The 12,214-nt window shown below is 53.5% G+C and overlaps 1 long non-coding RNA gene and 1 other non-coding gene across 2 annotated transcripts in view; both read right to left on the bottom strand.

Annotated features, from left to right (window-relative positions):
• The window catches only part of LOC100992644 (uncharacterized), a 28,947-nt gene extending 17,879 nt beyond the window's left edge, over positions 1–11,068 (bottom strand). The window contains exon 1 of the long non-coding RNA XR_003026023.4: positions 10,625–11,068. This is a non-coding gene — a long non-coding RNA (uncharacterized LOC100992644). The remainder of the gene's footprint in view (positions 1–10,624) is intronic.
• On the bottom strand, positions 9,185–9,241 carry MIR193B (microRNA mir-193b). The gene has a single exon (NR_163072.1). It is a non-coding gene; the product is annotated as a microRNA mir-193b (primary transcript).
• Positions 11,069–12,214: the final 1,146 nt, after the last annotated feature.

Raw genomic sequence — 12,214 nt, 5'->3', positions numbered from 1 at the left:
AACCAGAGATGAAAACTCATATCACAGAGGAAGAGAATGAAATGAAACACCACACCTGGAGTGCAGACGGACTTCATCCCAAACTATCATCTGTCCTCCGATCCCATTCGACTCCCTAAAGGAATTATTCACTGACCGTTGTCCCAGCATCAGACTCATTCATTCCTCCCAAAAATCATTTACTACCCCTGAGAGCGGCCGCATTTCCCCCATCTCCCTTCTATGACGGAAGTATTTATTTATATTTTTATATTTTTTTGAGACAAGGTCTCAGTTACCCAGGCTGGAGTGCAGCAGCGTGATCTCGGCTCACTACAACCTCTGCTTCCAGGGCTCAAGCGATCCTCCCACCTCAGCCTCCCGAGTAGCTGGGAGCACAGGTGTGCACCACCAAGGCTGGCTAATTTTTTTTTTTTTTTTGTATTTCTGGTAGAGACAGGGTTTCACCATGTTTCCCAGGCTGGTCTCAAACTAGTGACCTCAAGCAATCCACCTGCCTCGGCCTCCCAGACTGCCAGGATTACAGGTGTGAGCCACTGTGCCCAGCGATGGACTTCACTGGGTTATTGGATAATCATTCTCCTGCCACTCCCCTGGCGTTTATGCATGGTGAATAAATTCATATGCCTTTTTCTTTTTTTTTTTTTTGAGATGGTGTCTTGCTCTTGTCGCCCAGGCTGGAGTGCAGTGAGGCGATCTCGGCTCACTGCAAGCTCCGCCCCCCGGGTTCAGGCCATTCTCCTGCCTCAGCCTCCCGAGTAGCTGGGACTACAGGCGTGCGCCACCTCGCCTGGCTAATTTTTGTATTTTTAGTAGAGACGGGGTTTCACCGTGTTAGCCAGGATGGTCTCGATCACCTGACCTCGTGATCCTCATGCCTCGGCCTCCCAAAGTGCTGGCATTACAGGCATGAGCCACCACGCCCGGCTCATATGCTTTTTTCTCCTATTAATCCACTTGTTGTCAGTCATTTCTTTGGTAAAAACTTTTAAAAAATAAATATAAAATAGGGACAAGGTCTCACTATGTTGCCCAGGAACATTTTGAACTCCTGAGCTCAAGTGATCCTCCCACCTCGGCCTCCCAAAGTGCTAGGATTACTGGCGTGAGCCACCATGCCTGGCCTGTCAGTTATTTTTAGCAAACTTTTAGCGGGTGAAGGGGCAGCCTTCCCTTGCCTCCTATGCTATGTGTTCTGGGAGTTGACTCATGACAGACATGTATGCATGATCCCTTCCTGAGATCCTAACACCAAGTATTCAGCGTGAAATTTTCATCGTAACGTGGGATTATTTCTTTTTTTTCCTTTCTTTTTTTTTTTTTGGGGACGGAGTCTCGCTCTGTTGCCCAGGCTGGAGTGCAGTGGCTCAATCTCCGTTCCCTGCAAGCTCCGCCTCCCAGGTTCACGCCATTCTCCTGCCTCAGCCTCCCGAGTAGCTGGGACTACAGGCGCCCGCCACCACACCCGGCTAACTTTTTTGTATTTTTAGTAGAGACGGGGTTTCACCATGTTAGCCAGGATGGTCTCGATCCGCTGACCTCGTGATCCACCTGCCTTGGCCTCCCAAAGTGCTGGGATTACAGGCGTGAGCCACCGCACCCGGCTGGATTATTTCTTTGATTCTTTTGTCTGTCTCCCCTGACTCAACTGTGAGCCCCATGCGGGCAGGGGCTGTCTGGCTCCCTGCTGTACCTCCAGCACCTGGCACCCAGCTCCGCACACAGTAGGGCCTCAGCAGCCATCTATCCAGGGAAGGAAGGGCAGAAGCAGTGTCTAGCCACAGCAATCTGACCCAGAAGCAACAATCACAGCTCTCTTGAGTTTCTAGCCTGCGTGATTTACAAGCTTGTTTTGGGCAGGAGTCGGTGGCATGCACCTGTAGCCCAACCACTTTGGGAGGCCGAGGCAGGACGATCGCTTGAGCTCAGGAGTTCGAGGCTGCAGTGAGCTTTGACTGCACCACTGCAATCCAGCCTGAGTGACAAAGAGAGACCCTGTCTCAATTTAAAAAAAAAAAAAAAAAAAAAAAAAAAAAGGTTGTTTTGGGGGAATCTCCAACAGCTCAGGAAACCATCTCATCGGCTCCAGGCTTTTCTCACTTGAGGTCCCCGACACTGTGCAGGTGGAAAGATTTAAGGGGCTCCTGAGAGCCCAGCCCCCATCCTGGCAGGCTGCAGGGGGTGGGTGGGGGGTGCGTTCTGGCAGCAGGGCCGGCAGCTGTCTGCAGGCCTCTCAGTGCCTGCTCTAGCTGACCAGCGGGGGCCCGCTGCCACCCCCCACCCCATGACGCAGCAGAAAGTGAAACCGGAGTTGGCCCCTGCCGGCTGGGACTGATCACCCACTGTTTCCCTGCAAAACCACAGTCCCAGGGGGCTGGTGGGCAGCTGGCTCCCAGGTCCGGCACAGTGAGGCCTGTCAGGCAAGTGCCCCTAGAGGCCAAGGGAGGTGCCCTGGCCAGAAAGGAGGGTGCTGAGTCATCGTGACCCTAAAATGAGAGAGAAATCTGAGCTATGGATCAATGCAGGAGTGGGGGGTGAGGGGTCCCAGTGGTGTCGGTGAGCAGGGAAGGGTGGTTTCCCGACCCCCAAAAGGAAGATGTGTGACACCCAGTTTTGTCATGCTGGAGCCCTCTATAGATCTGAACTGGCAACTCCCCCATCTCCCCCCACCCCTCCCCACACCGACTTACAGGAGTGCGGAAAATCCCTGAGATAAACAAGAATTCTCTAAAAGTGGACCTCTGAAACTTTACACACGACTTTCTGATTTCTGTCCCATCCTCAGGGCACCTGTAGTTGCTTAATATTTTTCTTCCAAAAAACCCACTCTTTTTTGTTTAACTGACATCAATTGATGGACAAAAAAAGGGCCCCTGTCTCCCGACCCTAAATGGAAAACCAACCAATTGCCTGAAGTACAAATCAGCGGTGCAAAGAATACCTACTAGAATAATTTTCACCTTTAGCCGGCGCCACTTAAAATCAGAGATGTGCAAATCAGACTTGGGAGTCTGAGTTACAGGTTTCATGCCTGAGGAGCTGGTGGCTCAGAGAGACTGACTCACTTGTCCCGGGTGACACAGCAAGAGAGGCGCAGAGCTCGGGCTGGAATGCAGGCCTGGCTGATCCCAGAAACCCAGGCTCAGTGCTGGGCTGCCGTCTCCCCACCCATGAATTCCTCTGTGTGTATTCATATTATTACCTTCCATGTTTAATGCATGGACTCTCCAATTTTCAAAGCACCTTCAGAGCTTATACAACGTTAGAGCTTTTTATATATAACATTGGCTACATCCAAGAACCCTTTGAAGCCAGAGCAGGGGGTGCTGCCCCTCCCTTGGTGTATGGGGAAACTGAGGCAGCGAGCGGGGAAAGTGTTCTGTCTCAGGGAGCTAGCAGGAAAGCCAGGACTGCCCAGGGCCCCCTGCCAAGGCGATGATCCCGGAGGCCCTGGCTGCAAGGACCAGGCCTCGTCAAACAGGTAACACTTGTTTCTTTCCGCTTTCCCTACCTCCCCCTACAACCCCCCAGAGCAAATGCTGACGCTGATGGGGAGCCACAGCTGTACTCCTTCCCAGGCCGGATCTCAGCGTCTGCCCCTGGAGGGCAAAAGCACGTTTAGCAACCAGTGTCTGCGCATGGCGTCTTTCAATTTTTCACAGTGATAACCGGTTTTGAGCACAAGGAGGCATCTACCAGGGACCCAGAAGGCGCTACAGCGGAAGAGTTTGGGGAACAGCTTTCTCTCTTCTTTGAGTTGCTGGAGGAACTCCGAGCTGATGTCTTTCTGGCCCAGGGACCCCCGAGGAATACTGCAAGAGCAATAAGGATTTTTAGGGGCATTATGATAGTGGAATGGAAACACATCTGCCCCCAAAAGTCCCTCATTTTCCCTGCGGTAACGAACCAGCTGGCAGGAAGTGGTAGCTCTCAGAGCACCAAGAGCCAAAACTAAAAAGGAAAAAATGTACAAAGTTAGAGCAAACTTTAAACAAGTGAGCGCTTTCATGGTGTACGGCGGCTCCGTGCAGACTCACGAAAGGGACCTTATCTTCTCAATAACCGGCTAAATAGGTCTCAGTGCAGCAGCTTCCATACAGACGTGCTCAGAAAACCACAGATCTGGAATCCCAGAGCAGGCTCCCAAAATGGATACAAGGATTATTCCCTAAAGCCAGGCGCATCATAGGAGACGTGACGTTTCCCCCAAACTTCAAATGACTGTTCCAGACCCTCATTAATGATCTAAGTGAACAACAAATCCTTCAACACCTCCTCCTCTGGAGTGGGAGAAACTTAGTCCCCTTGGAAATGCTGATGAAAATACCTGGTTTCCACAACACGGACAGAAGGGCTAAGGCTTGGGTAGGGGAGTTGAGTGATTATCGCTGGTGGTGCAAAAGGGGCAAACTGGCCGGCGTGGGGGCTCACGCCCGTAATCCCTGCACTTTGGGAGGCCAAAGTGGGAGGACTGCTTGAGGCCAGGAGTTTGAGAACAGCCTGGGCAACACAGTGAGACCCCCCCAGTCTCTGCAAAAAATAGCCAGGTGTGGTGGTGTGTGCCTGTAGTCCCAGCTACTCAGGAGGATGAGGCTTGAGCCTAGGAAGTTCAGGCTGCAGTGAGTTGTGCTCACCACTGCACTCCAGCCTGGGCAACAGAGTAAGACACTGTCTCAAAAAAAAAGGGGACGGGTTTTACTGCTAAGGTCCCGGGTGCCATCTCTTGGTTCAGCCACTAAGATCTGAGGACTAAGGAGTTCAGGGTGTCTTCCCCAAGGCATATGACCTTTGAGGCCCTGCAGGTGGGTGCCCCCTGTGCCAGCCAGCACCCTCAGAGCCAGGAAAGGGTTAACCCCTCCACATGGCTGACAACAGAGGAGGAGCTTACTACGCAGCCTGGGATATCACACTGGGCCATCTCAGAGAGGAGAGGGCCTGAAAACAGCCTCTGTGAGTTCTGTGAATGGAAGTGGATTCACTGCCTTCAGATTGAGAACGGGGTGAAAAGGCATCCCCACACAGAACCGACGCCCCAGTCGCTAGCTGGCTCCTTGGCACCCGTCGCATGGCCCCGAAGCTCTGGCAGGGACTCTGGGCATCTGTACCAGTGAGCACCCAGCCATCTCGGCCAGGTCTGTGAGGGAGCGATTCTACCCTTGCCATGTGACAGCCGGCAACTAGGGCCCAGACCTCTTCTTTCAAGTAGCACCTAAAATATTCTCCGGGTGAACCTAGGGCTAAATACGGCATGGCCTACAGGTGCCAGGTCTGGACCTTTTAACGCCATTCTAAGATACGATCGAGAACCCACGAGGCCTTTGGTAGCCTGGAGTCCAGTTACTGGGGCCAAATGGGAGTCCCACGGGTTTGGCTGACTCAGGGCTGGGTGCAACTTTCTGGAGCAGGCACATGTTGGTGCCAGGGCAGAGAGGCTGCAGACAGTTTTCTTGTGTGTTTGAGCCCAGAATGCCAGCCCAGTTCTCACTCTGGGCCGACCCCCAAGGTGGCTTAGTTGGTGGCCCCTTTTTCTGTCCACCTGGCCCACTTCTTTCCACTTCCAGCCTGTAGCCCGGCCCCTCCTGGCCTAGGTTTTCCTCCCAGCCTGATCAAAGCAAAAGGCTCAGCTCCCAGGTGGGAGGCCTCACGGAGCTGGAGAAGAGACCAGCAAACACATGCACGGTAACTCAGATGTGTTATGTGTTGTCTTGCTGGCTGGGAGCCATGCCTCCTAGGCCCACCTCAAGTCAAAGGATCGCAGCCCTGGTGCTCGAGAGCAAGGACTTGGGGCTGGGCTGCAAAAGCTCAGCTTTGCCTCTGAATCTTCTAGAGCCACGTTTGCACTCACACAGGACAGATTGGCTCTGAGCCTGTGGGATAGCCTCATCTGTTCCCCTTTGAGCATTTGGAAAGCAAAGTGGGGTTCTGCCCTCGCCAGAGCCCACAGGGTCACCAGGCTATTAAACCCTGCAGAGTCTCTGGGGAGGCTGCCTTTGAGAGCCAAATACCCCATCTTCTGGCTGAACTGCTGCAGGCTTCGTCTCAGGAGGAAAGACCCCCAGGCACCTGTCTGGACTTGTCTGGGCACCAGTAGTGGCTCTGAGGCCACATCTGGGCCTCGGCTGGCAGAGGTCTGGGCTGTCTTGGGCACAAATGCCAATGCCAACAGGCCCAGCACTGATCTCACACGATTCCAGCAAGAGAGCCTAGATTTTTGCACATCTCTGAGAAAACTGTCATACCACACCGCCCAGCTAACCTTAGGCGCAACCAGCCACTAACTCCTCTCCCTGCCCAGGTGAAGTCCCCTTTGCTGCAGTGGGGCAGCATTTCAGGGACATGGAGAAAGAAGTTTGCTTTGTGATTCCGTAAACTCAGACGGATGATATAAAATCAGAAACCTTATTTTAAAGCTTGGTAAATATGTGCATATGTCCCCTACAACCGGGCACGCTGGAAAGGCAGCATCTGAACACTGACTGCTTTGAAAAGAGGTCATGAGAAGGGCAGAAGGGGTCAGCTGGGCATGGGGTGACGGAGGGAACCCCAAGTCCACTCCTAAATTCTTTCAACGTCCATCTCTTTCCCTGAAAAGTCGGCTTGGCTGCTAGGCCTGAAAAGTATGTTGTTTATATCATGTTTGTGAGCGTCAGGGTTTATTTTCACCTGCTCCAGATACAAGAAGCAAAAAGAACTCTACATTTTTCTGTGTTTGGGGTGCTCAGGCGAGAAAGAAAATGCCTGCTTAAAGTAATTGATCAGCAATGTTTTGTTTGTACACGCACTTTATTCTGGTGAGTGATTTTAAGTACCAAGTTTGCCTTAACTTTTCGCTGCACTCATTTTTATCCTCATGGCTAAAATAGCTGTATTTGCTCCACAATCAAAATTAAAGGAGGGTGAGCTGATCGTTAGGAGGCTATAGTTGATCTGGCAAGAATTTCCATCTTTCTGTTCATAACGTTAAGTTGGGGGGTTGCTGGGAAGGGAAACAGAGAGAGTGTTCCCTTGGAGGGGCTTTTCCAACTTTCATTGGTTTGAATCACCAACGTATATTTTATTTTTAAGGAAGTATCATATTCATTGCAGAACCACCTCTAAATATTTTACTCCTGGCCATACCGTATTCTTTTCTATTGAAACATCTTTTTTGCCTCTCTGAGATCAGCTATGGCTTGGGGATTGCTAAGAACAAAATTCAAAGTTGCTTGTTTTTTGTTTTTTTTTCTTAAATCCACACTTCTTTGGGGGTTAGCGGGGGTGGGGAGGGAACAGCAACTGCTTAATGAAGTTTCTCACACAGAGGCAAAAAGAGAAAAGCCAAAATATATTCAGTGTATCCAGCAGTTCCATGCTGAATTTTTTTTTTTTCCTTATTGGTTGAGGGGGGTGTGTAGGAGGGTGGTGGGAAGGATCTGAAAAGAAGCTGTGATTCTTTGCTGAATTAATGATGACTTCTCACTGCAAAATGCTGATTTATAATCTCTTCACCATACTAGACTGTTTCCAGACTCAGAGGGGGGTTAAAGTTTGTTAAATGTATTCATAATTACATGCACAGTTTCAGACGGCTGAATATAAGTAATGCTTGTGCTGTTGCGAATGCTCACCATTAAAGCAGAAATTGTTTCACATTTAGCACTAAATTCTGTCTGATTTTGCACACTTAACAATTCAGTAATTTTAACATTCGGCTTCGTCGCCTCCATTATAGCTCAGTATCTTGGAGAAACAGTCAGTGTTCCGACCTCGTTAATTCATGTAAAACACCCTATTTGTAGAAGTATCATTAAAGGCTAATTTGATGAGATATCCTTATTTAGCAAAGCAAATAGGATTTGACAGTCAGCTCCGGGTGGCGATTTAGCAAAGCACAAACACAATTCACAACGTGACAATTTCCCATCCACGCGCCTCGCTGGAATTGTGGACTCCTGAAAATTGTGCTGTTTCATCGTGTCCCATACTAAAGAGAAAGAACTCTGGAAGTAAAGAACTGTTTTTGCCAAGGCAGCACAAATGTCATCTGTGTGTACATGTGCCATGTCTTTCAAATCCTAAATCTTGTATCAAGAACGCTGTGTTCAAAGGTTTTTTCCAGGTACAGCTCACTTTTCTATTCCCTGCTATGTAGACTTAATCTAAATCTAGACTTGCAAATAACTTAGGATGTGTGAAAGTCTATATAGGTTACAACTATATAGGGTGTGTGTGTGTGTGTGTGTGTACACACAACTGAAGGTTAATGTTCTGCGACAGGGATTTATACACACTACCCTTGCTTTAGAGACTTCCCCTGAACGTATTATCCAGCCTTCTATAAAACGCCTGGCTGGGTGCAGTGGCTCACGCCTGTAATCCCAGCACTTTGGGAGGCTGAGGTGGGCGGATCACGAGGTCAGGAGACCGAGACCATCCTGGCTAACACGGTGAAACCCCGTCTCTACTAAAAATACAAAAAATTACCCGGGCGTGGTGGCGGGCGCCTGTAATCCCAGCTACTCGGGAGGCTGAGGCAGGAGAATCGCCTGAACCCGGGAAGCAGAGGTTGCAGTGAGCCAAGATCGCGCCACTGCACTCCAGCCTGGTCAGAGCGAGACAGCCTGGTCAGAGCCTGGACAGAGCGAGATTCTGTCCCCAACAAACAAACAAACAAACAAACAAAACAAAAAGAACGCCTTCAACAGCAAAGTAGCAAAGAGTTGCAAAGAAATGTTGCAGTTCCAGGTGGAAGCAAACAGCTGGTTTCTCCTAATTTAACAAACGTAAAGACAAATCTAATGTCGTTACAATTCATCATTTCAGGAGCGCCTTATTTGGGGGCTTCAAACACTTTGCCACAACTGACATCCTACTAATTCCTTTCCAATCCAATACTGTCCCTTAAACCACTGTGGGGGTGGTCAGGGGGGATGTACTTTCTCCTCCTTGCATCGTTTTTCGGCCTCCCAAGGAGAGAAGCCCTTGGAAAACACAGTAGGTTCGGCAAACTGAGAACACACACTTATAAGAATACCACCCTCGAAGGGACCTTTTAGTTTTATGGAAAGTAGCAAACCTCCCCCTCTTTCCCCGCCCCCCTGCCAGCCGGGTTTTAGACGCGCTCCCTGGGGGTGGTAGCTCTCTGCCCTCACCCTCCCGGGACTGCCGGGGCCTGAGTCCCTCGCTGTCCAGAATGACCCCAAAAGCGGGACTTTGAGGGCCAGTTGGATAAAACATAAACTCATCTCGCCCTCAAAACCCCGATTCTGAGACCACAGCCTCCAAAAGCCTCTTTTCCCAAGAAGTGAGTCCCCATTCACGGCTGACAGCACCGGGGCAGGCCGCCTTTGAGGCAAGAGTTTGGAGAACCGGGATCACTGAAGGAATCGTTACTGGGTGTTCCCTCAGGGCGGCGGTTCATCTCACCAAAATGCCAGGGGGTCGCTGTGGGAGGAGGGGACATTTGCCACACCATGGCTGACGGCAAGAGAATCGCTTGATCCCGGGGTGTCTCTTCCCTCCCGGAGCAATCACCAATCTCGCCCAGCAAACAGGCCTAAAAGCTTCCCGGACAACACGAGGGGTGCCCCAAACGTCCCTTAGCAGCGGATAAATCGGGTGTCCGAGGTGCCTCGTACAGTTCCCCCCACCCCATCTCCAGCTAAATAAAGTTTGGTTATTTGTGTCCTTAATCGTCTCTCATTAAAGTCAAATTTGCTGCGCGCCCAAGTTGGGGGAAATGATTTCCATTTTAATAGCTTAATTAGCCTCCAGGTTCTGGAAAGGCCACTCCCCCACGCACCTTTTCTCCTCATTTTAACCCCCCTCCCTTTTTCACAACTTCTCCTAAAAATAAATTATAAATATGGATGTGTCCTCAGAGGACATAAGCGGCGCATTCCAACGCTCCGCTTGGTGGGGATTGGAAGCAAAGAGAAACCAGAAACGCCACTCCCCCCACCCCCAAATCAAAATGCCTTTTTCTTTTTTTTTCTAACTTCTTTTTCCTAACTTGGTGTTGTCTCGGGCACAGACACCCCGCTCCGCACCCCGGAACCTAGTTTTTTTGCCCCCGTCCTGCAGAAGCTAAAGCCAACGCGCCAGGGCTGCCTGCTTCTCGGGGGGAGGGAGCTGACAACTTTAGGGGGCGGCGGTAACTCTCTGGGGACGGTGGCTCCCGGCTAGTCCGGGATCCCCGGGGCCCGGCCCCCGCAGGCGCCGCCGCCCATGCCAGCAGGGCTCGGGCGCACGTGGAGCGGCGGGCGCGGCCGGCCTGCTCCGCGCGCGGCATTGAGATCGGGGTCAAGCAGCGAGTCAGTTTCCCGAGCGGGCTTTCCGGGGTGGGGGCGGGGACGCGGACGCTCCACCGCCTCGTCAATTTCCAAGCCCAGGCACTAGGGAGGCTGGGGGCGGCCTCGCCCCCTTCCTACCTCCCGGCTTCACACGCCCCTCTGGGGAGCGGGGGAGGGGTCCGAGGGGGAGCCGGGGTGGCGGCAGCGGCGGCAATCGCAGCCCAGACAAGCGTCTCGCGCCGAGTCCCGAGAGAACCGCGCGCTCCCCCGCCGCCACCTCCCCTCTCCCGTTCCCATCCACCCCGCAGACAGCCGCCCCACACCCCTTCGGCCCTGGGGGCTTAGGCACCCACCTGCCGCGATCCCTGCCCTGGCTGGCGTAAGGTGCCAGGCGGGAAGAAGGGGAGCACTCACCGCCGCTGCCGCCTCCGGGGGTGCACGGGCCCCCCCACCCAGGGCTGCGCCTTCCCGGGCTCCGGGCAGGCGTGCGCCGGGCGGGGGGCGCCCCGCGGGCCCTGCAGCCTCCGCCTCGATTGGAGCCCAGCCTTAAATCCTCCACCGTGGAGAAGAAGGGTACTTCCAGAAAAAAAATCCGCCCCTCCCCAGACGAGATCCAAGTGATGGGCGGGGAGCGTAGAAAATCCTTTTCTGCAGAGAGCGCGCAGCCGACGGGGCTGCACCCGGCCTCCACGGTCCGCTGCCGCCACAAAGCCGCGCCCCCGCCCCCCCCAACCCCCCAGCGCCCTATGGCCGGCCCGGGGCGGGGGCTGGGCCGGCCCGGGGTTGGCCGCGCTGGGGAGGCGGCGGCGGCAGCAGCCCAGGCGGCGGGGCGGCTCCTCCCCGGCCAGGCAGAGAGGGCGAGAGCCTGGAAGCCTAGCGCGCCCGCCCGGGTGGGGGTGGGGGTGGGGGTGGGGGTGGGGGTGGGGGTGGGGGCGGGGGCCGGGGTGGGGGGGCGCCTTCCTAGAAACCCTCGCCAAATATAGTCAGCGGATAGGGGCATTCCTAGAAATGCGGCGGCGACGTCAGCCTCGACCCTGGGGGCGGGGGGCAGAGCCCGGGGTGCTTCAAACAGGGGGCACGGAGGAGGGGGAAAGAGTCCCCACTTCCAGTACCACCGCAGCCCAGAGACGGAACCGAGGCCGGGCTTCCCTCCCGAGGGGCGTGCTGGAGTCCTCCAAAGGCGCTTGAGGTATCCGGGAGCTAGGGGCGCATCCACTGAAGATTCAGACCCGGTCTGCCCCCCTCTTTCGGGAACACCCAGTGCCAGTGCCAGCTGGCGCTTTTGGCCCTTCCCCCAATTTTCAGCACCCCCCCCTTCCCCCGCCGCACAAACACACACAACCCCCGTGAACAAACAGTAAAAGTAGGAGCAGCATCAGGCAGGTTCCCCAAGCCTCTTACACCCACCCCATGACGGTCTCTCACCTCCTCTGGGATGGCTGGAGTCCCCTGGATCCCCCAGGGTTGAAATTGCACAGACACACTGTGTTCCCAAGAACTCCCCCAAATACCAACCCAGCTTCGGGCCAGAAAATAAAGTTGTGCTTCCTCCTCCCCAGTCCAATGTCACTTTGTTGCTGCTTCCGGGGCTAAGGGCTCTTGGAGAGGTGCTGGAACTTGGGGGTAGGGCACAAGGGTGTCCCCTCCACCTGGCAAAGATCTGGCCTCTGGTGCTGACACTCTCACCAGCCATAGCTGTAATACTTTTCATTTCCCGCAGTAAGGGAGACGCCCCCCCCAGCAGCTCATCCCCTTCCTAAAATCTTCCCCCACCCCCACACCCCTGCCCAGGGACCCCCAAATCCATTGCAGAAGTGGCCCCTCTTTCGCAAAGAGAATCCACATAACTGAGACATGACTTGTCCCTCTCCACCGCCCAGCCTCTCTGCGCGAAAACGTGACTGGCCTGAACCTCCCAGGATCATAAAAAATGTATTTTGCTG

The sequence above is a fragment of the Pan paniscus genome, chromosome 18, assembly GCF_029289425.2.
Source record: "Pan paniscus chromosome 18, NHGRI_mPanPan1-v2.0_pri, whole genome shotgun sequence".
NCBI classification, from domain to species: Eukaryota; Metazoa; Chordata; class Mammalia; order Primates; family Hominidae; genus Pan; species Pan paniscus.
This window is presented reverse-complemented; position numbering and strand designations above follow the sequence as displayed.